Source organism: Neofelis nebulosa, chromosome 4 (genome assembly GCF_028018385.1).
Source record: "Neofelis nebulosa isolate mNeoNeb1 chromosome 4, mNeoNeb1.pri, whole genome shotgun sequence".
NCBI classification, from domain to species: Eukaryota; Metazoa; Chordata; class Mammalia; order Carnivora; family Felidae; genus Neofelis; species Neofelis nebulosa.
Window position 1 is genome coordinate 108,750,607 of NC_080785.1, and position 26,534 is coordinate 108,777,140.

Here is a 26,534-nt window from a genome sequence, read left to right on the forward strand (position 1 = left end):
CAAGGGCAAGCCCTCCTTGCTCAGGGGACTCGCCACCAGGCGACCCTGAGGACAGCGATGCAGGTTCCGCAAGGTCGCAGCAAGGGCCGCAAGCGAGAGGCCCCTTCCTCAGGCCCCGCCCCGCCGCCCTGCCCCGCCCCGCCGCCCTGCCCCGCCCCGCCGCCCTGCCCCGCCCCGCCGCCCTGCCCCGCCCCGCCGCCCTGCCCCGCCCCGCCGCCCCTCAGGTACCGCCCCACGCGACGCAAGCTCCACGTGATCCGGCGCCGCTCGGTGCCCTTTTAAGGCCGCGCGGCTGCGATCCCGCCTGACGGCCTGGCGGGCGCTAGTCTCTTCGTTTTCGACGGCCTGCGCGTGCGCGCCGCTGTGCACTGTGGGGCCGGCGCTGCCGAGCGGGACGCTCCTCGCCGCCTGGCGAGGTGGGGAGAGGCTATGAGGCCTGTGGCCACCCGTCCGCCGGGGTCCTGACACCCGGGACGGCCGGCGGCGAGAGGGGCGCTCGCCGGGGTGGCCGTGCTCTCTGTTCGCCTGCTGGGCTCGCCCCCGGGCCGTGGTTCTCAGCAGTGCCCTGGACTGCGGCCTGTAAGTACCGACGCCCGCGGACGCCCTGTGGGAGGCACCTGCCACGGAGATGCGCGCAGCCCTCTCTTCCATCACACACTTCAAGTCCAGACCCTAGGTTTTCATAATACTTATGTATTTGTGTACGAATAGAAACCTCAGTGACAATGATGGTTATCTCTGGATGGTGCGTTTGCTAATGTTAATTCTGAAATTTCCATAGAGGATTTGCATCAGTTGTATAACAGGAAAGAAGAAAAGAAACAGAATTGTGTTGAATAGCAAATAAAAAAAAATTCTTTTGCAGCTCCTGTTGGGAATTTAGTGCAGAGTATTTTAAACGTTTTACATAAATTTTTATATGTAGTTTTTAATTTTTTATTTTTTTATTGTTTTTTTAAAAAATGATTATTTATTTTTGAGAGAGACGGAGCATGAGCAGAGGGGCAGAGAGAGAGAGAGGCACAGAATCTGAAGCAGGCACCAGGCTCTGAGCTGTCAGCACAGACCCCCACTCAGGGATGGAACTCATGAGCTGTGAGATCATAACCTGAGCCGAGGTTTGTTGCTTAACCGACTGAGCCACCCATGTGCCCCTATGTAGTTTTTTATTTTGATCATTGTGTATTTTGTACACCATCTTCCATATAATTTTATATGTACAGAAGTGTTGTGAATGTAGTAAAAGATATAAAATTGGTAAATTGGACTTTATAAAAACTTAAAACTTTTGTGTTGTGAATAGCACCATCAGGAAGCAAAAAGACAACCCACAGAATGGGAGAAAATACTTGCAGATTGTATATTTGATAAGGGCCTGGTATTCAGAATATATAAGAACTCTCACAACTCAATAAAAAGGACAAACCAGGGGCACCTTGGTGCTCATTCGTTAACAGGCTGACTCTTGATTTGGGCTCAGGTTATGATATGGTTGTGTTTGTGAGTTCGAGCCCCACATTGTGCTCTGCACTGTCAGCGTGGAGCCTGCTTGGGATCCTCTTTCTCCCTCTCTCTGCCCCTCCCTTGCGCACGCTCTCTCTCTCAAAATAAATAAATAAAAGGCAAACTAATTAAAAACTGGGTAAAGGATTTGAATACACATTTCCTTAAAGAAGATGAAGGAATGGCCAATAAGCACGTAGAGCAGACAAACTCAGTATCCTGAGTCATTAGAGAAATGCAGATCGATGGCATGTTGGGGAGCGTGTGGAGAAGTTGGAACCCTCATACCATGGCAGGAACATAAGCTGGTGCTGCTGCTTTGGAAACAGTTTGGCAGTTCCTTAAGGAGTTAAACATAGAATTATATGACCTAGCATTTCCATTCTTAGGTATATACCAAAGAGGAATTAAAGTGTGTCCACATAGAAATTTGTGTGTCAGTGTTTATAGTAGCACTATTCACACTAGCCAAAAGGCCAAAACAGCCCAAATGTTGAAGGGATAAACCAAATATGATATATCCACTCAGTGGAATATGTTTGGCAATAGAAAGGCATGAAGTACTGATATATGCTGCAGTGTGGATATATTAGATTGCGGTAACAAAATACTCCACACTGGGTGGCTGAACAGAAATTTATTGTCTCATGGTTTTGGAGGCTAGAAGTTTAATGTTTATTTATTTTTGAGTTGGAGTGGGAGTGGGGAAGGGGCAAACAGAGAGAGAGAGGGAGACACAGAATCCGAAGCCTCTCCAGGCTCTGAGCTGTCAGCACAGAACCCAACACAGGGCTTAAACCCACGAGCCATGAGATCATGACCTGTGTCAAAGTCAGACACTCAACCGACTGAGCCACCCAGGCACCCCTGGAGGCTACAAGTTTAAAATCCAGGTATTGGCAGGGTTGTTTCCTTCTTAGGGCTGCGAGGGAGAACCTCCACCCTGCCTCTCATCTAGCTTCTGGTAGCCTCAGGCATTCTTAGCCTGTAGATGGTGTTCTCCCTGTGTCTTCACATTGTCTTCCTTCTGTGTGGATTTCCGTCTGTGTCCAAATTTCTCCTTTTTATGTGGAGTCCATTCGTTTAGGGCCCAGCCTAATGACCTCATACCTTGACAACTGCAGAGACCGAGTTTTCAAATAAATCACATTCACAGGGACTGGGGGTTAGGACTTCAACATCTTTTGGAGGGGTCACAATTCAAGACATGACAATGGATAAACCTTGGAAACATGGTAAATGAAAGAGGCCATTCACAAGAGGCTACATACTGTGTGATGCCACTTATGTCAACTGTCCAGAATAGGCAGCTCTCTAGAGACAGAAAGTAGGTTAGTGATTGCCTAGGGTTGAGGGACGGGGGAATGTGTGTAAATTATATGTCTGTGAAGCTGTTGAAAGTATAATAAGAACCACAATACACAGTTCTTATATGTCCATCCAGCTTCCTCTGGGTGAATAAAATAATAGCATATTATATAACTAATAAAGTTGGCTAGTCCAGAAGATTAACGTCTATACAATACTATTAGCTAATTTACAGATTTCATTCAAATTTCATTACTTGTCCAATTACTGTCTGTTTTCTGGTCCAGGACATGGTTTCGGATGCCATGTTGTATTTGTTTATCCTAGCTCTTAGTCTCCTGCAGAAATTCTAGTCTTTTTTTTTTTTTTGTCTTTGATGACCTTGTCATTTTTGAAGAGTATGGGAAAGTTATTTTGTAGAGTGTCCTTCAGTTTGGATTTTCTGTTTGATGAGATTAAGACTTTGCATTTTTGGCGAAACTATTACGGAAGTGATGTGTTCTTCTCAATGCATCATATCAGAGGGTACATGACATTGATACGTTTTATTACTAATTAAGTCTGATCACTTTGTTATGTACATATTTGTCAGATTTCTCTTTTAACTGTAAAGTTAAATTTCTTTTTAAATTAACAAGTAGCTTGTTGAGAAACGTAAAAGTTTATGTAGCACACTTTCATTCACTATCTTTAGGTTACGTTATTGTCTATAGCAATTATTACTGTGGTGTTTACCTATTTCTAGTTCTCTTCCTGCATTTATTAATTAGAATTCTACTGTAAGGAGGAGCTGTCTTTTCTCCCCCATTTTTATTATTTATTTATTTAACACTTTTTTTTTTAAGTAATTTCTACGTCCAATGTGGGGCTTGAACTCACGACCCTGAGATCTAGAGTCATGTGTTCCACTGACTGAGACAGCCAGGTACCCCTTTTCTCCCCAATTTTTATTTATTTATTCAGTTACTTTGTTGATATGCACGGACTCATGGCTATTTATTGTATAGTTTTTAATCGATTAGTGTCATTATCTATTATGTTGCTAAGATTGTCCTCGGTATGGCCATTGAGAGCTTGTTGTAGGGAGCCTCTAAGATGTCCCCCAGCAAGTCCCACTTCTTGGTATTCAGGCCCTTACGTAATCTCCTCTCCTTGAGTGTGGGCTATATTTAGTGATGTTTCTAATTAATAGAAAAGGTGATGGGATGTCATTTCTGAGATTAAGGTAAGAAAAAGACTGGCTTCCATCTTGGGCAACCTCTCTTGCTTCCTGACTCTGTCACTCCCTTGCTCTGATGGAGGTCAGCTGCCATATTGTGAGCTGCTCTATGGACAGGCCCCTATGCCGAGGAACTAAGGGAGGCCTTCCAGCCACACCTAGTGAAATACTAAGGCCCTCAGGCCAGTACCCCACCAGATCACCCCATAACCTTACTACTATCTAGCGTACTGGATGTTCTAGCCGTTATTATAAGGCAAGGAAAAGAAATAATGACAAGGGAAGAAGTAAAAATGTTTTTATTCACAGATGACATGCTTGTGTACACAGAAAATCTGAGGGAGATGACAGAAAGCTTCTGGAACTATTAATACTTTAGCTGTTACAGATGCAAGATCATCAATTGTATTTCTATGTGCTAACAATCAGAAATTGAGAAAACATTTTAATGCCACATACAGTACTATGAAAAATATGGAATGCTTCTGAATAAACTTGAGAAAATATTTGGAAGACCTTTACAGTGAAAACTACCAAATGTTGCTCAGAGCAATTAAAGATCAAAGTAATGGCAAGACATAGTGTTCATGGATTGGAAGAGTCAATGTTGTTAAGATATCAGTTCTTCCTGAATTCATATATTCGGTGCAATCCAAATCAAAATCCCAGCAGGCTTTTTTGTTTTGGTAGAAATTTACAAACGGATTCTGACATTTATGTGGATATGCTGAGGATTCAGAATGGGCAGTACTCAGGCTATATGATTACAAGATATAAAGTTATGTAATGAAAAGGTGTGTTGGCATAAAGATAGCCAAGTTGTCTTGAAACAAAGAATGGAAAATGAAATATGAAAATGAAAGTACATAAATAAACCCACATATTGATTTTCAAAAAGGTGCAGCTATAGACTGAATGTGTCCCCCTAAATGTCATATGTTAAATCCTAACCTTGTATTAGAAGGTGGGGCACTTTCCAAATGATTAGCTCATGAGAGCAGAACCCTCATGAATGGCATTAATACCCTTGTAAAAAAGAGACCCTAGAGAGTTCCCTAGTCCCTTCTGTCATGTGAGGACACAGCAGACAGCCATCTATAAACTAGAAAGAGGACCCTATCAGATACTGAATCTGCTCGTGCCTTGATTTTGGAATTCTCAGCTTCTAGAACTGTGAGAAATATCTTTCTGTTGTTTATAAAAAGCCCCCCAGTCTATGTTTTTCTGTTACAGCGACCCCAATGGACTAAGACAGGTGCCAAAGCAATTCAGTGGAGAATGGCTTTGGAACAATTAGACAGCCATATAAAAAAATAACCGCAACTTTACCTCATGTTATATGCTACAAGTAAATAAAAATGAGTCATAGACCTAATTGTTAAATTAAGTTAGAACTATAAAACTTCTAGAAAAAAACATGAAAAAATCTTTGTGACCTGGGGTTCAACAAAGATATTTTAACTATAACATAAGCATGAGTTATAAAAGAAAAAAAATCAATAAATTGGGCTTTATCAAAACATAAGCAAACTATGAAGTGTGGAGAGAAGATGGCAGACTTGGGAAGGGATCTTAAGATCTGAAAATGACATGACAGTGAGTTCTCTTTTTGCTTAATATATCCTGGATTGGGTGCTGGAGAAGCCAGCAACCAGGGAATACCAATGGGAGCGGTGAGGGGGGGAATCCCCAAAAGTAGCCTCCTCTCTTTCACCAAAGGACCAGGAAAGGGGCAATTTAGCAAGACAGGAAACCTATAGGCAATGACTGCTTTACTAAAGTCAAACACCATGGAACAAAATGGCGCCCCATCCCTATCAGCCTAGAGTTTGATGATAGCCATGTTGTAAAGGGGCAGTCCTCCTCCCTTGCTGGGGTGGTGTCAGAGAAGGCCCAGAGGAACTGGGATTATCATGCCCACCCAGTGATGAGACCTTTTCTCTCTCACAGTGTCTGTGAAGGCGACATGGAGAACAGTTACAAGGCATTCCTCACCCTCTGTATTAGTGTTCTCTAGAGAAACGGGGGCGGGGTGGTGAGGAAAGGGAGATAGATTTATTATAAGATATTAGCTCATGGGATTATGGAAATCCCATGATTGGCTCTGTATAAACCGGACACTCAGGGAAGCTGTTGGTGCAGTTTGAAGGTCTGAGACCTGGAGAACTGATGGTGTGGATTCCATCTGTGTCCGAAGGCCTGAGAACCAGGAGCACTAAGTACAGAAGATTGATTTCTTAGTTCAAACATTTAGGCAGAGAGCCAATTTAACTTTCCTCCACTTTTTTGTTCTGTTCAGGCCCTCAACAGATTGGATATAACCATCCACATTGGAGAGGACCACCTGCTTTATTCAGTCTACCAATTCAAAGACTAATCTCTTCTGGGAACACCCTGACAGACGAATTCAGAAATAATTTTTAACCAGCTACCTGGGCATTTTGTAGCCTAGTCAAGTTGACACATAAAATTAACCACCTTTGCAGCCAGGGTGGTGGACTTTCATCTTCACGTGGCTGTAATAAGGTGGGGTCTTCATTCTTGTGTTTGTGTGATGTCACAGGAGGCCTGAAAAAAAAAAGATTTAAATAAGATCCAGAGTCTCATAACACGATACTCAAAATGTCCAGGGTACATTTGAGAATCATTCATCAGACCAAGACTGTCTCAATGAGTAAGGTAAGACAGTTATCAGATTCCAAACCAGAAATGACACAGAGATGAGAATTATCTGACAGATTAAAAAAAAAATTTTAATGTTTATTTATTATTGAGAGAGACAGAGCATGAGCATGGGAAGGGCACAGAGAGGGGCAGACACAGAATCCACAGAACCCAAAGCAGACTCCAGGCTCTGAGCTGTCAGCACAGAGCCTGACACGGGGCTCAAGCTCACAAACCATGAGATCATGACCTGAGCTGAAGTCGGACGCTTAACCAACTGAGCCACCCAGGTGCCCCTCAGATTTTAAAGAAGGCATCATAAAAATGCTTTGATGAACAACTAGGAAAATGCTTGAAGCAAAAAACCAGAAAGTCTTAGCAAAGAAATACAAAATATAAAGAGGAAGCAAATGGAAATTTTAGAACTGAAAAATACAATAAAGGAAATAATAAACTCACTAGATGAACTCAACAGCAGAGTGGAGATGATAGAGGAAAGGATCAGTGAAATTAAAGATAAAACAATAGAAATTAATCCAACAGGGAGCAACAGTGAAAAAAAAGATTGGGAAAAAAAGTAAATAGAGCCTCAAGGACCTGTGGTAGTATAACAAATGATCTAACATTTCATTGCATCTGAGTCCCCAAGGAAGATGAGAAAGAATTTGGAGCTGAAAAAGTATTTGGATAAATAATGGCTGAAAAACTCCCAAAGTTTGCAAAAGACGTAAACTTACAGATTCAAGAAACTGAGTTAAGCCCAATGGGATACACCCCAAGAAAGACCATGCCAAAATATGTCCAGTCAAAATTCTGAAAATTAAAGACAAAGTATCTTGAAAAAAAGAAATAGTATGTGAAAACCAATCGAAATTACAGCGGAATTCTTACCACAAACCAGAGGCCAGAAGGAAATGGCATGGCATTGGCAAGTGCTAAAAACAAAGAACTGTAACTCAGAATTGTCTCTCTAGTGAAAATATCCTTCTGGAATAAAGTGGAAATCAAGACATTCTCTGATGAGAGAAAAGTAAGGATTTGTCACCAGGGGAATCTATCTATAAAAAAAAAAAAGGCTAAAGGAGTTTCTTGAGTTGGAAAGGAAATGATAAATGAAGGAATCTTGAAACATCAAGAAGGGATATAGAACAATAGAATGAGTAAATATGTAAGTTAATACAATGGAATTTTTCTTTTGTTGAGTTTTATAAAATATATTTGATAGTTGAAGCAAAAATGGTAATGTCTGATATGGATCTCAAAGCTTGCAGGGGGAGTCTTTAGGACAACTGTATTATAAATGACAGAGGGTAAAGGAACTTAAAGGATTATAATGTTTTTACATTTCACTTGAACTGGTAAAATGTTGACACCAGAGTGCTGTGAAAAGTTATGTATGTGTAACATAAAACCTAGAGCAACTGCTAAGGGTCTGTTCAAAGAGGTAAGTTCAAAAGCAGTATTGATGAAATGGAATTCTAACAAAAGGCACAAGTAAGCTGGAAAAAGAAAACAGACAAATGAACAGGAAAGAAACGAAACAAAATGAAAAAAAAAAACCCCACTGAAGTCCTAGCATATCAATAATTGCCTTAAATGTAAATGTCAGGATACACCAATTAAAAGAAAGGGGCAGAGTGGTTAAAAATATATACTCCCCATAAGAAAACTCAGTTCAAAAGTAATGATATAGGTAGGTTGAAATTAAAAAGATGGAAGAAGGTATGCAATACAGACTAATCAAAAGAAGGCAGTAGTATTAAAATCAGGTAGACTCTAGAGCTAAGAAAATTACAGGGACAGAGAGGAGTTTTTCATATGATGAAAAGGGTCAGGCTATCAAGACATGGCAATCCTAAATTTGTATGCATTAAACAACAGAGCTACAAAATATGTAAAGCAAAAATAGACCTGAGAGGAGAAATAAACAAATCATGATTATATTGGAGACCTCAACACCCCTCTTCTAACAATTGATTAAAATACCCAGAAAATCAGCCAGGATATGTAATAACTCAATCAACAGGGTTAAACCCCCCCCCCCCCCCCCACACACACACAGCAACAGCAACAGCAGAATAGGCATTCTTTTCAAGTTCTCATGGACAGTTTACCAAGATAAGCCATTTACCACAATAGGGCCATAAAACAAGCTTCACCGTATTAAAAACAATTGAAATCCTACTGTGTGTGTTCTTGCCACAATGGAATCAAACTAGAAATCAGTAACAAAGGTAACAGGAAAATCTTGGAACAGTTGGAAACTAAACAATTTTGCTAAATCTATGGGTTAAAGGAGAAGTCTCAAAGGATAATAAAAACAACATATTGAACTAAATGAAAATGGAAGTAAAACATACCAAAATATGTGGGATGTAGCTAACGTAGTGCTAACAGGAAATTTTATAGCACCGAATTCTTAACATTAGAAAAGAGGGAAAGTCTCAAGAAAATAATTTAACCTTTCAATTTATCCTATAAAAAGAAGAGCAAGATAAACGTAGAGGTGCAGAAGGAAGGAAACAATAAGAGAAGAAACCAAATTGAAAAGAGAAAAACAGTGGAGAAAATAAAAGATGGTTCTTAGAAAAAATTGACAAACCTTTGATAAGACAAAAAAGGATGACACGAATTACCAATATCAGGAATGAAATGGGCTAGCACTATAGGCCTTACAGACATCAAAAGTATAATAAGGGTATAGAACTATACATATATAGATTTGACAACTTAAATGGACTAATTTCTCAAAAGTCATCTAATATAAAAGATAATTTGTATAGTTCTGTAAATCTTAAATTGAATTTTTAATTTAAAAACATCCAACAAAAGAATCAGAGATTTTCAGTAAAAAATTCCACCAAACATCTACAGAACAAATTCTACACATTATTTTCCAGAAAACAATAAAGGAGAGATTTTCTAACATTTTATGAGGCCAGTATTATGCCCAAACCATACAAAGACCATCCAAAAAAGGAAAACTACAAGTTAATATATCTCAGGAATACAGATGCAGAAATCGTCAGTGAAACATTAATAAGTGGAATTCAATGTATAAAAAGAGTTATGGGATTTGGAAAGGATGACAGAGTAGAAAGCACCAGAAATCTGTCTTCCTACTTAGACAATTGTCCTGGCAGAATGTGCTTGACTTAATTATGTTTGAGCTCTGTAGTTTATTCAAAGACTTGTAACTTCCTGAAGAAGGCTTGAATGGGAGAGTGCAGTTAATTTTGGTCAGTTTCACCAATGGATACCCACCACCCATCTTCCACTCAGTGACAGTCATGCATTTGTTCCAGGAGCAGCTTACATCTAGGTGAGCCAGGGTGGGCAATATGGGCCCTGTCCTTCAAATATCAGGATCTGTTTTGTGCTTGCTGCTTCTTATCATGGAAGTACAGACACAGGAGCGGGCAGCCATTGCTGCATGTTCCCTCCCATTGTTTCAAGCCCCTTGCCCTACAGCGGAAGTGACTTCCAGGAGATTTAAAGAGGTGGCACCTTTCCCCCCACCTTTATCTCTTTTCCTCATTTTGGGAGCCAGACATTTAAGGACGAGGTCCTTAAATGGCAAAAGTGACCACACATACAGGGGAATTTAGAAAGTCTTTGTGCATGCCTAGGGAAAAGTTCAGGCTCAGAAAGACCTGAGAAGACCTTAAGTTTACTCCTCAGGCTGATCTCAGGCACAGAGAGCCTACAACAATAAAACTAAAGCAAAAAACAACCCCCCAAAACCCCAAAGAAAATCCTGGGGAGATGGAAGAATCTGATTTCCAGGCTTCATACATTATTAGATTCAAGCATGAAGTTTTCAGGGAAAAAACAGTCACAAGACACACAAGGAAAGAGGAAAGTATGGCCCATTCAAAGAAAAAAACAATTACAGTAGAAAATGTCCAGTGAGAAAGGCTAGCTGGCAAATCTAGAGAAAGACTTTAAAACAACTGTGTTAAAGATGCTCGAAAAACTAAAGGAGGACAATGGAGAGAGTCGAGAAAATGATGTATGAGCAAAATGGAAATATTAGTAAAACCACAAAGAAATTCTGGCGCTAAGGAGAAGAACTGCAGATTTGAGCAGGCAGAAGAAAGAATCTGTGAACCAGAAGGTAAGATAATTGAAATGATCAAGTCTGAGGAAAGGAAAGAATAAAGATTGAAGAAAAATAACAAAGCCAAAGGGACCTGTGGGACACCTAGAGGTTTATCATGCATTGTAGAAGTCCCAGAAGAGAGAGAGGGTCAGAGAGATTACTTGGAGAAATAATGCCCGAAAACTTACCAAATTTGAAGAAAGACGTATAAACATCCAAGAAAGAATATAAACATCCAAGAACTTAAACTTCAAATAAGACGAATTCAAGGAGACCCACACAGAGACACATAAATTGTTGGCAACTAAAACAGAATCTTGAAATCAGCAAGAGAGAAGCAAATCATCACATAAGAAGGATCTTCAATAAGACTATCACCAGATTCCTCATTTGAAACTTTGTAGGCCAGAAGTCAGTGGGCTAGCATATTCAAAGTAGTGAAAGGGAAAAAAAGATGTCAGCCAAGAATACTGTGTCTGCCAAACTGTCCTTCAGAAGTGGTGAAGAAATTAAACCCAAAGCTAGCAGAAAGAAAGTAATGGAGATCAGAGATGAACAACACATGGAATAGAAAAAAACAAATAAGGATTCTAGGAAGATGGGGTCAGAAGCCTCAGGAATCTGTTTCCCTCCTTAGACAACAATTGTACTTGCAGAATCATCTGATATAACTATTTTGGAACTCGAGTCTGTTGAAGGCTTGCAACTTTTAGGGAAAGGCTTGGATGGTACATTTTACTTTATTTCTGTTCTTAGCATGATGGTACCTACACATCCCAACCCCCAGCCATTTGAAAGACAGCCATGTTGCTGGATCAGCTTGCACACAGCTTGTGGGAGCCAAGCAGGCAAGAAGGACTCTGTCCTCTGAATATCAGGGATCTTTCCTCTGATCACTGCTGCTTCTGATCATAGAGGTTCAGAGAGGCAGGGAGCCATTGCTATTGCACCTCCCCCATCTGGCTCAAGTGTGTTACAATATATTTAAAGGGCCAGTGCCCTTTCCCCCCTTTTGTCCCTTAATTTTTTCTTTTCTGTGTCGGGGGGAGATGGGGAGTCAGAACCAGATGTTAAAGGCTAAGGTATTCAAACACTCCTGCATTTACAGGAAAAATTAGAAAGTAATTATGCATGTCCAAGGAAAAGAGATGAGAAGAGTTAAATCTACATCTCAGGCTGATTCTCAGCACAGAAATGGTATAACAATCAAAAAGACAAGTAACAACAGCAAACCCTGAGGGAAGGGGAAGAATCTAATTTTCAGAGTTATCACATTATTAGATAGAAATGTTTAGTGTTCAACAAAATATCACAAGTCAAAGAGACAGGAAAATATGTCTCATTCAAAGGAAAAAAATACAACAGAATCTGTCCCTGAAAAATACATTGGGAGATATATTAGGCAAAGACTTGGTGGTAAAGATACTAAAAGTCAATGGGGCGCCTGGGTGGTTCAGTTGGTTAAGTGTCTGACTTCAGCTCAGATCATGATCTTGCACTCCATGAGTTTGAGCCTCATGTTGGGCTCTGTGCTGACAGCTCAGAGCCTGGAGCCTGCTTCAGATTCTGTGTTTCCATCTCTCTCTGCCCCTCCCCCACTCATACACTGTCTCTTTCAAAAATAAACATTTTAAAAAATTAAAAAAAGACACTAAAAGTCAAGAAAACAATGTGAGAACAAAATGCAAGTATTCATTAAGAGATGGAAAATCCAGAAAGAAACTAAAATGAAATTCTTTAGCTGAACGGTACAATAACTAAAGAAAATCACAAGGAGTCAAAGGCACATTTGAGCTGGCAGAACATAAATCAGTACTTTAAGGTAGGACAATGGAAATTATTGAGGCTCAGGAACAGAAAAAGATGAAAAATAGCAAACACAGCCTGAATGTCTATGGGAAACCATCAAAGGCACCAACATAGGCGTTGTGGGAGTCTCAAAGAAGAAGAGTGAGAAAGGGGCAGAGAGAATATTTGATGAAATGATAACTGAGAATTTCCCAAATTTGAAAAAGGATATGAATAGAAACATCCAAGAAGCTCAACAAACTTCAAGTAAGATGAGCTCAAAAAGATCCACTCCTTGGGTCCTCCCTCAACCTCCAGGAGCTTGTGGAGGGATGTGTAACCTCCCCCTCTTGTCCACCCTATTCCCAGGATGAGAGGAAGCCTCTCTCCTTCCCCATCAGACTGGATGTGCCTTTATCCTCCAATGCCCTGATCTCTCTGAACACCCCCATTCTCCACCTGGTGGTGCAGGGTGCTCCTTGACCTACCCAGATTCAACAGTTCAGGGGCTCCCCTGCTATATCTCCTCCCATCCTGTACCCTATTTCTGGGGCCTCATCACTGTGGAAGACAGGGACAGTAAGGGTATAAATGGATGGGAGGCATGGGTAAGGTTTTGGAGTAGAACCAGGGTGTGTGTGTATGAAGGGGGAGTGATAAAGTCCCCTAGGGGAGGGGGGACTAACCTTGTCTGGTGGATGAGAAGGCATACTTATTTTTTGCCTTCTGTACAGTATTTGAAAAGAGAACTAAAAAACCCAAATGGCAAAAAAAAAAAAAAACCCCACATTATAATCAAACTTTCAAAAGCCAAAGAAAAAAGGCAAATCTTGAAAGCAGCGAGAGAAGACAATTGTCACTACAAGTGATCCTCAGAGATTTGCAGATCTTTTTTTTTTTTTATAAGAAACTTCGGAAGCTAGAAGACAGTGGGCAGATGCATTCTAAGTGCTCAAAGAAAATCTCTCAACCGACAACTCTATATCCAGCAAAACTGTCCTTCAGAAGTGAGGGAGAAATCAAGACATTACTTGATAAAAGCTGAGGGAGTTTGTGACCACTAGACCTGCTCTGCAAGAAATGCTTAAGGGAACCCTGCAAAATGAAAGGACACTGGACATTAGCCTGAAGCCATGAGGAGAAATAAAGATCTCAGTAAAAATAAACACATGAACAGTTATAAAAGCTAGGATTATTGTAATAGCTTGTAACTGTGCTTTTTCTTTTTTATGGAATTTATGATACTAATGCATTTAAATAAAAAATGCTAATGTAATTAATTATTACTGTAACTTTGCTTTGTAACTCCAAATCTTATTTTGTACATAATTTAGGAGACTAATGCATTTAATATACTAACTTATGTTTTGGAGCATACAATGTATAAAGATGTGGTTTTGTGACATCAACAACCAAAAAGTTTAGGGACAGTGTGAAGGAGCAGCTTTTTTTGGTGTATTATTGAAGTTAAGGTGCTATAAATTCAAATTAGAGTTTGACAGCTTTAGGATATTAAGTGTGAGTCCCCATGGCAACCACAAAGAAACTAGCTATAGAATATATACAAAAGGAAAGTAAGAAGGAGCTTAAACATTTTGCTACAAAAAATCAACTAAATACAAAAGAAGACAGGGCTGTGGGAAATGAGGGACAAAAAAGCAATAGGGCATATAGAAAACAAATAGCACAATGATAGAAGTAAGTCCCTCCATATCAGTAATTATTTTTTTTTAATATTTATTTTTGAGAGAGACAGCATGAGTGGAGGAGGAGCAGAGAGAGAGAGAGGGAGACACAAAATTCGAAGCAGGCTCCAGACTCTTAGCTGTCAGCACAGAGCCCTATACAGGGCATGAATCCACGAACCGTGAGATCATGACCTGAGCTGAAGTCAGACACTTAACCAACTGAGGCACCCAGGCATCCCAGTAGTTACTTTAAATGTAAATGGATTCTGGGGTATCTGGGTGACTCAGTCATTTAAACATCTGACTCTTGATGTCTGTTCAGGTCATGATCTCATGGTTTGTGAGATCGAGCCCTCTGTTGGGCTCTGCACTGACAAGGGGGAGCTTGCTTAGGAGTCTCTCCCTCTCTCTCTCTGCCCCTTCCCTTCTTGTGTTCTCTCTCTCTCTCTTAAAATAAATATAAACAAACCTTTAAAAATGTGAATGGAGAGGCACCTGGGTGGCTCAGTCGGTTAAGCATACGACTTTGGCTCAGGTCATGATCTCATGGTTTGTGAGTTCAAACCCTGTGTTGGGCTCTGTGCTGACAGCTCAGAGCCTGGAGCCTGCTTTGGATTCTGTGTTTCCCTCTCTGTCTGTTCTTCTCCTGCTCACACTCTCTTTCTCTCTCAGAAATAGTTTTAAAAAATGTAAATGGATTAAACTCTCCAATTAAAAAACAGATTGCCAGAATGGACGAGAACACATGATTCAACCATATGTCTGTCTACATGAGACTCACTTGAGATTGAAAGATACAGACTTCTTGAAAGTGAAATGATGGAGAAAGATATTCCAGGCAAATAAGTAACCGAAAGAGAGCACAAAACACTATACAAAATTCAGATGAAATAGACTTTAAGTCAAAAAAGCTTACAAGAGACAAAGATGTATGTTAACAAATGTTTTAACATCAAGAAGGAATTGTAATTATAAACATTTATGCACCTAATGGCAGACCATAAAAATATATGAACCAAAAAGTGACAAAATTGAAGGAAGAAATAGTTTTGCAATAATAGTTGGAGACTTTAGTACCCCACTCAAAGTAGTAGAACAACCAGACAGAACTTAAGGAAATAAGGACTTAAGCAATACAATAAATCAACTAGTTCTAGCAGACTCTATACATATAGGGTACTCTACCTACCCATAACAGCATACACATTCTTCTCAAGTGTACATGGGAGATTTTCCAGGATGGACCATATGGAGGGTCACAAATTAACTCAATAGATTTTAAAAGATAGTTATAATACAAAGTGTCTTCTCTGACCACAATGGGTAAAGTTAGAAGTCAGTAAAAAACTAAAATACACAAAATTTTGGACACTAAACAACACAATTGTAAACAACCAACAGATCAAAGAAGAAATCATAAGGGAAATTTGAAAATACTTAGAGACAAATGAAAAGAAAGACACAACAGAACTCATGAGATGCATTGGAAGTGGTGCTAAGGGGGAAATTCATTGGTATAAATGTCTACATTAGAAACAAGAAAGTTCTAAAACAACCAAACTTTACAACTTGAGGAACTAGAAAAAGAATACACTGAAGCCACAGCTAGCAAAAGGAAAGAATAAAGATTATACCAGAGAACAATGAAATAGAAAGTAGAAAAAATGGTACAGAAAATCAAATGAGACCAAAAGGCGGTTCTTTGAAAAGATCAACAAAAACTGACAAACCTTTAGCTAGATGACTCAGAGAAAAGTCTCCAATTACTAAAATCAGAAGTGAAAGTGGGGACATTACTATTAATTCTAGAGAACAAAAAAAAATGTTTATAAGGAAGTACCTTGAACAACTTATGCTGACACATTGGATAATCTAGATGAAATGGACAAATTTCTAGAAACAAAAACCTACCAAGACTAAGTCATGAAGAAATAGATAGTCTGAATAGACCTATTATTTGTAAGGAGATGGAATCAGCAATTTAAAAAATCTCCCAACAAAGAAAAGCACTGGTCCTGAGAGCTTCACTGGTGAATTTTACCAAACATTTAAAGAAGAATGCCTTTTCAAACATTTCCAAAATATTGAAGAGAACATTTTGTAGCTCATTCTATGAGGCTAGCATAACTCCTTGGCCAAAGCCAGACAAAGACTGCAAGCAAAGAAAACTACAGACTAATGTCCCTTATGAACATTGATGCAAAAATCGTCAACAAAATACTAGTGAATAATTCAGCAGCATTTTAAGAGGATTTTACATTATGACCAAGTGGGATTTATCCCTGGTATGCAAAGATGGTTCAAATTATGCAAATCAATCAATATCATGCACCACATCAATAAAATGAAGGGGAAAAACACATGATCATCTCATTTGGTGCAGAGAAATCATCTGTCAAATTCAACATCCTTTTATGATAAACACGACAAATTAGGAATAGAAGGAAACTACTTCCATGTAATAAAAGCCATAAATGAAAAACACAGCAGATGTAACACTCAATGGGGAAAGACTGAAAACTTTTCCTTTAAGGTCAGTAATAGGGCAAGGATGTTTTCACTACTCCTCTACAACATCGTACTAGAAGTTCTAGCCAGAGCAATTAAGCAAGAAAAAGAAATAAAAGGCATCCAAAGTGGCAGGAAAAAGTAAAATGATCTCTGTTGGCAGATGATAGCATCCTAACGATGCTACAAACTGTTAATTAATAAATGAATTCAGCAAAGTAGCAGGATGATGTATTTTTACTGATTGTTATTTATTTTCATTATTAGTGTTTGTTTTATATATTTTGAGACAATGCTATTAGTCACATGCAAATTAGAAATTGTTATATTTTCCTGGTGAAGTTAACATTTCATCTTTATGATTTTTTTATCACTACCTAAAAATAAGTATTCTGAATGAAAGAAGCCAGACCCAAAGGGATATAAATTATATGAGTCCATATATATGACATACTGGAAAGGGCCAACCCAGAGGAATAGTATAAAGATCAGTGGTTGCCATGGGTTGGGGATTAGGAGAAGAGGCTGACTACAAACTGCAAAGGAAATTTTTGAGTGGACTGTGGTGAACATACAACTCTATTCTTTTTTCAGAACTCATAAAACTATATACCACAATGAACACATTTTAAGTTAAAATGGGAACCTTTATGTTATTATATTTTGCCAACAATTAAAAAAATTTTTTTGAGAGACAGAGACACAGCATGAGCGGGGGAGGGACATAGAGAGAGGGAGACACAGAATCCAAAGCAGGGTTCAGGCTCTGAGCTGTCAGCACAGAGCCCGATGTGGGGCTTTGACCCACGAGCTGTGAGATCATGACCTTAGCTGAATTTGGATGCTTAACTGACAAGGTCACCCAGGCGACCCTACCAACAATTTTAAAATTGCATATAGAGTTCATACTGGTACGTCAGAATCTCATCTAGCACCACAGGGTAGCATTCTTCCTTTGTGTATCTGTAACTTCTTTCCCTGATGTTGGGAAACATACTCTCATTATCTATATTTTCATATTTGTTATACTCATAATTTCAGAATTGCTAACCCCATATCCTGTGGGTTACAGGATGTGTGAAACATTTACTAACCAGTCTGTTTATGTATCATTCTTTTTGTCATTAGCCTTATAGTATCCAGTGAAAAAACACTTTTCCAAAGTTATGTAGGTTTTAGTTCCTTCATTCCCACCCTTTTCAAATGTGGTATGCTATATATTTATAATACAATTAGGTTCATTTGTCACAATCTGCTTTCCACACTGGGTTTCCCCAATAGCATGGTACCATTTTTAAGTGTACAGTTCAGTGGGATTAAGTACATTCACACTGATATGCAACCAACATCGTTAACTATTTCCAGAACTTTTTTTGTCATCCTAAACTGAAACTCTGAACCCATTAAACAGTAACTCCCCATTCTTCCTCCCCACAGCCCTGGTAACCTCTGTTCTACTTTCTGTATTTGTATTCAAGTATCCTTATATAAGTGGACTCATACCATAGTTGTACACTAATACCAGACTTTTTTTGTTTGGCTTATTTCACTTAGCATAATGTCTTTAAGGAACATCCTTATTTTAGTATATTTCAGAATTACATTCCTTTTTTCAAGGGATTACATTCCTTTTTTCGATATTTTATCATATGTATATACCACTTTTATTTATCCATCAGTGGTCATTTGGGTTGTTTCCACCTTTTGGCTATTGTGAATAATGTTTTTATGAACACTGATGAACAGATATCTGTTGGAGTCCATCTTTTCAATTATTTTAGTTATATACCCAGAAAAGAAATTGCTGGATCAAATGTTAATTGTATGTTTAACTTTGAAAAAAATTTTTTTAATGTTTATTTTTGAGAGAGAGACAGAATGTGAGCAGGGGAGGGGCAGAGAGAGAGGGAGACACAGAATCCAAAGCAGGCTCTAGACTCTGAGCTTCAGCACAGAGCCTGATGCGGTATTCAAACCCACAACCTGTGAGATCATGACCTGAACCGAAGTCGGACACCTAACTGACTGAACCACCCAGGTGCCCCTTTATGTTTAACATTTTGAGGACCACCATACTTTTTCCACAATGACCACCATTTTACAATGCCACCACCAATGCACAAAGGTCCCAGTTTCTCCACATTCTTGCCAACGTTTCTTATTTTGTGCTGAATACACACACATACATACACACACACACATATACATACACACACACACACTCATATATTTGTAGGTAGATCAATAGATATGTGTAGATATGACTTGGTATATATACACAGGTTTTCCTGATCTGTCAGCTGAGGGCCTAAAAACAATGACACACTGATAGTGATGAGCACACCTAGCTCCCAGATCTTGGTTTCTAAATACAATTCTTGAGTCCAAGGGGCCAGGGACACTTGGAGAAGTGCTTGGTTCCAGGGCTGAGGCAAGGAGAATACAAGCTAATTCTGGAGTTTCTTTGGTGGCAGACAGTAAGGAAGTGCTAGGTAAAAAGAGAAAAGGATGGGGGCACAAAGAAAGACACAGAAGCCAACCTGAAAAAGTTCCCATTGGCCACAACCAGAACAATTTGGAAAACATTTCTGTAGTATAGTTCTCCAAAATCTATGACCCTAGTCTACTTATTATAGAAAGATACGGGTTTAGAGTCATTGTGATGTCTGTATGTTTTATGCTTGTAGTGATGTCTCTGGTACTTTGTCTCACAGGATCCCCCTTAGGATCTCTTGTAGGGCTTGTTTAGTGGTGACAAATTCCTTCAGTTTTTGTTTGTTTGGGAAGACCTTTATCTCTCCTTCTATTCTAAACGACAGACTTGCTGGATAAAGGATTCTCGGCTGCATATTTTTTCTGTTTAGCACACTGAAGATATCGTGCCAATCCTTTCTGGCCTGCCAAGTTTCAAAGGAGAGATCAGTCACGAGTCTTATAGGTCTCCCTTTATATGTGAGGGCACGTTTATCCCTTGCTGCTTTCAGAATTTTCTCTTTATCCTTGTATTTTGCCAGTTTCACTATGATGTGTCGTGCAGAAGATCGATTCAAGTTACGTCTGAAGGGAGTTCTCTGTGCCTCTTGGATTTCAATGCCTTTTTCCTTCCCCAGTTCAGGGAAGTTCTCAGCTATAATTTCTTCAAGTACCCCTTCAGCACCTTTCCCTCTCTCTTCCTCCTCTGGGATACCAATTATGCGTATATTATTTCTTTTTAGTGTATCACTTAGTTCTCTAATTTTCCCCTCATACTCCTGGATTTTTTTAATCTCTCTTTCTCTCAGCTTCCTCTTTTTCCATAACTTTATCTTCTAGTTCACCTATTCTCTCCTCTGCCTCTTCAATCCGAGCTGTCGTCGTTTCCATTTTGTTTTGCATTTCGTTTAAAGCGCTTTTCAGCTCCTCATGACTGTTCCTTAGTCCCTTGATCTCTGTAGCAAGAGATTCTCTGCTGTCCTCTATACTGTTTTCAAGCCCAGTGATTAATTTTATGACTATTATTCTAAATTCACTTTCTGTTATATTATTTAAATCCTTTTTGATCAGTTCATTGGCTGTTGTTATTTCCTGGAGATTCTTCTGAGGGAAATTCTTCCGTTTGGTCATTTTGGATAGTCCCTGGAGTGGTGAGGACCTGCAGGGCACTTCCCCTGTGCTGTGGTGTATAACTGGAGTTGGTGGGCGGGCCGCAGTCTGACCTGATGTCTGCCCACAGCCCACCGCTGGGGCCACAGTCAGACTGGTGTGTGCCTTCTCTTCCCCTCTCCTAGGGGCGGGATTCACTGTGGGGTGGCGTGGCCCGTCTGGGCTACTTGCACACTGCCAGGCTTGTGGTGCTGGGGATCTGGCGTATTAGCTGGGGTGGGTAGGCAAGGTGCACGGGGGCAGGAGGGGCAGGCTTAGCTCGCGTCTCCTTAGGTGATCCACTTCAAGAGGGGCCCTGTGGCAGCGGGAGGGAGTCAGATCCGCTGCCGGAGGTTTGGCTCCGCAGAAGCACAGAGTTGGGTGTTTGCACGGAGCGAGCAAGTTCCCTGGTAGGAACTGGTTCCCTTTGGGATTTTGGCTGGGGGATGGGCGGGGGAGATGGCGCTGGCGAGCGCCTTTGTTCCCCACCAAACTGAGCTCTGTCGTCCGGGGGCTCAGCAGCTCTCCCTCCCTTTGTCCTCCAGCCTTCCCGCTTTCTGAGCAGAGCTGTTAACTTATGACCTCCCAGACGCTAAATCGCGCTTGCTGTCGGAACACAGTCCGTCAGGCCCCTCTGCTTTTGCCAGCCAGACTCGGGGGCTCTGCTTGGCCGGCGAGCCGCCCCTCCGCCCCGGCTCCCTCCCGCCAGTCCGTGGAGCGCTCACCGCCTCGCCGCCCTTCCTACCCTCTTCCGTGGGCCTCTGGTCTGCACTTGGGTCCGGAGACTCCGTTCTGCTAATCCTCTGGCGGTTTTCTGGGTTATTTAGGCAGGTGTAGGTGGAATCTAAGTGATCAGCAGGACGTGGGATGAGGCCAGCGTCCTCCTACGCCGCCATCTCGACCCTAGTCTACTTATGAGATAACATCAAACAAACCCAAAATGAAGGACCTGACCTTCAAATACCTTCAAAATACCTGACCTGTACTCTTCAAAAGTGTCAAGGTCATAAAAGACAAGGAAAGACAGGATCTGTCGCAAATTAGGAGAGAATAAGGAAACATGACAGCTAAATTGGAGTGGAGCCCTGGATTGGATTTTGGGACCAAAAAAACCATTAGTGGGATAGCTGGTGAAATCTGAGTGAGGTCTGTAGTTTATTTGGTGACATTGCAATAATGTTAATTTCTTACTTTTGATAATTGAACTGTGGTTATATAAGATGTTAACATTTGGCTATAGTGGGTGTAGAGGATAGGGGAATTTTGTACAATCATTGTGACTTTTCCATACATCAAAAATGTCCCTTAAGTCAGATTTATGTTTGTATATCCCATGTGCTTAATTGATTGTGTGTGTGTTTCTGAATGATGCTAAAATCTCCCATCATGATGTTAGATTAGTCTATTTCCTTTGTTAAAAACAAGACAACAGGGGCGCCTGGGTGGCGCAGTCGGTTAAGCGTCCGACTTCAGCCAGGTCACGATCTCGCGGTCCGTGAGTTCGAGCCCCGCGTCAGGCTCTGGGCTGATGGCTCGGAGCCTGGAGCCTGTTTCCGATTCTGTGTCTCCCTCTCTCTCTGCCCCTCCCCCGTTCATGCTCTGTCTCTCTCTGTCCCAAAAATAAATAAAAAATGTTGAAAAAAAAAAAAAAAAAAAAAAAAAAAAAAAACAAGACAACAGGCCCAAAATGGAGTCACTTGTGCTAAACTCCACATCACCAGATTGAGACTTAGACTCGTCAATCAGGAACCACCTGGTCAGCACTAGTGAGGTCATCTGCCTGCTACACCCTTGCCATCCCCTAAAGGGCAGTGACCTTGCTAGAACCAGTCCACTTCCTTGTCCTTGCTCCTTCTGCCTGTCAAAGTCTTTCATTGTGTCCAGCTCTTCAGAGTTTCTTTCCATCTGCTGCATGGGATGCTGCCCAATTCACGAATCACTGAGTAAAATAATAAGACCTTTAAAATGTACTCAGTTGAATTTTTTTAAATACTCTTCGTCATTTTATCAATGTTTATGTTTTATGTATTTAAGGTTATATTATGAGGCACATGCAAATGTAAAATTGCTTTATCTGCCAGGTGAAATAACATTTAATCTTTATGAAGTTTTCCTCTTTATCCTTTGTAGTGATTTTTGCCTTGAAATCTCTTTTGTCTGGTATTAGTGTAGGTATAGAAACTTTCTTTTGGTTAGAATTTACCTAAATATCTTTTGTATCCTTTGACTTTCAACCTCTCAGTATACTTATGCTTGAGAAGTGTCTCCTTAATACCAGCATGACAAACTGTCTTTTAACTTGAACATTTAGCATATTTACATGATTGTAATTACTGATATGTTTCAATTTATAACTATCCTCTTGTTTTGTACTTTTTCTTGAACTACCAGTTTCATGTTTCTTCTTATCCTCTTTTGTATATATTTGGTGTTTTTTTCTCCTCTCCCACTGTTAACCCCTCTCCCCAAATACTTTGGAAGCCAAGTTAGGGTGTAGTACTTTCATTGTTACTCCAAGAATTCCAAATGCTCTTTCTCTTAAAAAGTAACACATTTAGTAAATAAAAGTTCAATTTGTAACACTTGCCTATTTCTGTTATGTAAATACTTCCATCTGATTTCAGGCTACCTTCAGTGAATGTGCACTTGGAAAGAGAGGTGCAGAAGTGGCTTGTAAGAAGCTGCTTCCAGCTAGTTTCACACCACTTACACCCTCGATAAAGACTCTTAAAATACTTTAACTCTATTTTCCAACTCTGAAGCTATTGTGGACATGTATTGTAACTCTCTATTAGTTTTCTATTGCTCTGTAACAAATTATCACCAGCTTAGTGGCTTGGTATAGCACCAATTCATCATCTTACAGTTCTGTAGCTTAGAGGTGCTGACAAGGCTGTGTTCCTTGCCAGAGGCCCCTGGTGAGAACTCTGTTTCCTTTCCTTTCCCAGTGCCTGTCGATCTTGTCTCGTGACCCCTTGCTCATTCTTCAGATCCAGCGACAGCCGACCAAGCAGTCCTTGCATCTCCTCATCGACCTTCCTGGACCCTGGTAATGGCATTGTCCCTTCCCCCAATCCAGATAGGTGCTCCACATTAAAGTCAGTTGATGACCATCCTTAATTCCATCTGCACTCTTAATTTTCCTTTGCCATGTGACACGAAATATTCCTAGGGTATGGGGATTAGTATGTGGGAGACCATTACTTTGCCTCCAACTCTTGCTTTAAACATTTTAAAATTTAACCCACAACACATTATTATTGTTTTTAAGGCCAATGTTTGTTTAAATTACTATTTTCTGTGCTCTTTATTACTTCTTGAAGCCCAGATCCATCTGCTAATTTCCTCTCACCTAAAGTACAGTCTCTTGTCTTATGCATTTCATTCTTATAGAACCTGATGTGGATTTCTTTTTATTTGTCCCACTTGAGATTTGTCTAGCCCTTTGAAGCTGTGAGGCAGTATCTTTCATCAGTTCTGGAAAATTCTTAGTAACTGTCTTTTCAGATATTGCTTCTCCATTTTCTCTGTTCTCCTGTCTGGGTCCATAATTATACATATGTTAGACCTTCTGACATTATCTTGTGTGTTTCTTAGCCCTTTTTCATCTTTTCCTTCACTTTGACTGGTTCTCCATTACTGATAACCTTTTCAGTAGTATTTTCCATTTCACTAATTTCAGTGTGTCTAATTTGCTATTAAACCCATCTGTTACACTTGTAATTTCAATTCTATTGTATTTAAATTTTGATTGTTTTTCAAATCTCATCCTTTTTGGATATATTTCAAGGTTATCTTTTGTCCATTTCAAAATGTTAAACATAGTTATTGTAAAGTCTGTTTCTAATAATTCCATTTATCTGAAATTCTTAAAGGTCTGTTTGACTTTGTTTTTTGTTTTTGTTTTCTCATTCATGGTGCCGTGTTTCTGTTTGTGTTATTTTTGACTACCAAAATTTTATTTGGAATTTTTCTTTGGAATTTGATTTTTCTTGGAATCTTATTTCATAAATTCTCTGATGCCCCGAATAAATGTGGATTCTTTCAGAGGGGATTTGTGTTGGCATCTGCCAGGCTCTAGAAGCACTCCCAACCCAGGATCACTCTAAAGTTCCTTCTAATTTTCAGGTTACCCAGGTGGTAGGAGTTCAGGCTGCACAGCCATGAAAGGGCTACTCATGGTTTTCATATCCTCAGAGAGAATCCTCTTCCAAACCAAATTGGAGACACTCTCCTCAGGGGTGGAGGCCAGTTATTTCTCTTTCAATGGGTACGACCCTTTGGAATCCTAGCCTTAGAGACAGAGGCTACTCTTTTACAGCCCCTACCTTGGATGGGTCCTGAGGGCTGGTTTCTGTTCCTCAAATGCTGGAAGCTGTGAAATCTCGAATGCAGGTTCTCTGGTGTGGTGAAGGTCCCCAGAAGGAAGCTGCTGTCCTTCTCTAGGCTCACCTCTTTGCTTCTGGGACCTGACCAGAGAATGCCCAGCTTTCTTACCAACTCATTAGATAATTCTGATATTAAAATAAATTTTCAGTGCTTTTAACTGGTTTTAGGATTAGCTCTGATTAGGTATATAGCTTGCATTTTCTGATAATTAAAATCCACTCTTTCAGACCTTTTATTTCAACAATATACTTTTTAAATTTCTGAGATGTCTAAATAGATTCTCTTCAATTTTTTTTTGTTTTGGCAAAATATATACAACATAAAATTTACCATTGTAATAATTCTAAGTGTACAGTTCTGTGGCATTCATTACATTCCCAATGTTGTACAACCACGACATCAGTTTTTCTAAAACTATCATTCCACAGAGACTCTGTAACTACTAAGCAGTAACTCCCCATTCTCCCACCTCTGGACCCTGGTAACTGCTAATTCACTTTCTGTGTCTGTTAGTTTGCCTGCTGTGGGTTCCTCACATAAGTGGAGTCCCACAATATCCTTTTGTGTCTGGCTTATTTCACATAGTGTGTTTTCAAGTTTCATCCGTGTTGTAGTATGAATCAAAATTCCACCATTTCTTGTGAATGAATAATACTCCATTTTATGTTTATACCATATTTTGTTTATCCATTTAGTTGTTGATGGGCATTTGAGTTGTTTCCACCTTCTCGCTATGGTGAATACCTGCTACTTTGAACCTTGGTGTACAAGTATCTGTTTGAGTTCCTGCTTTCACTTCTTTGGGACATATACCCCAGAAGCATAATTGTTGGATCACATGGTATTTCTGTGTTTAGCATTTTTAGCAACTGCCAAACTGTTTTCTACAGTGATCAAACCATCTTACATTCCCACCAACACTGTACTAGGGTCCCAGTTTCTCCACATCCTATTGACACTTGATATTTTCTTTTGATTGGTGGTAGTCATTTTAGTATGTGGGAAGTGGTATCACACATACTTTAATGCATTTCTTTAATGACTAATGATGTTGAGCATATTTTCATGTGCTCATTTGCTGTAAGTATATCTTCCTTGGAGAAATGTCTATTCAAGCCCTTTGCCCATTTTCTAATTGGGTTTTTTTTTTTTTTTTTTTTTGTGGCTGAGTTGTAGGGTTTCTTATGTATTTTAGATATAAGTCCATTATCAAATATATGATTTGCAAATATCTTCTCCCATTCTGTGGGTTGTCTTCACTCTTTTGGTAATGTCCTTTGATACACAAAAATTTTTAAACTTTGAAGAAGTCTAATTGATCAAGTTTTTTCTTTTGTTGCCTATGCTTTTGGTGTCAGATCCAAAAGAATCAGTGTCATGAAGCTTTTCTCCTATGGTTTTTCCAAGAGTTTTATTGTTTTAACCTGCATGTTTGGGTCTTTGACCAATTTTGAGTAATTTTTGTGTATGATGTAAGCTATGGGTCCAACTTCATTCTTGTTGAAAAACTGTCCTTTCCACATTGAATGGTCTTAGCACTTGAGTAAAAAATATGTTGGATCATGTATGTGAGAATTTATTTCTGGGCTCATTTTTCTATTCCATTGGCCTATATGTCTGTGTTTATGTACTACACTGTTTTGATTACTAAGTTTTATAGCTAGTTTTGAAATTTGGATGTATGAGCCCTCCAACTTTGTTCTTCATTTTTAAGAGTGTTTTTGTTATTCAGTGTTCTTGAGAG

At 39.8% G+C, this 26,534-nt stretch overlaps 1 long non-coding RNA gene across 2 annotated transcripts; it reads left to right on the forward strand.

The window, feature by feature from the left end:
* Positions 1–331: 331 nt before the first annotated feature.
* Positions 332–13,860, forward strand: LOC131509695 (uncharacterized). 2 transcript variants are annotated; one of them, XR_009260650.1, is made up of 3 exons: positions 332–579; positions 6,330–6,556; positions 13,492–13,860. It is a non-coding gene; the product is annotated as an uncharacterized LOC131509695 (long non-coding RNA). The 2 variants fall into 2 exon arrangements; XR_009260651.1 differs by having other exon boundaries at positions 13,508–13,860.
* The last annotated feature ends 12,674 nt before the right edge of the window (positions 13,861–26,534 follow it).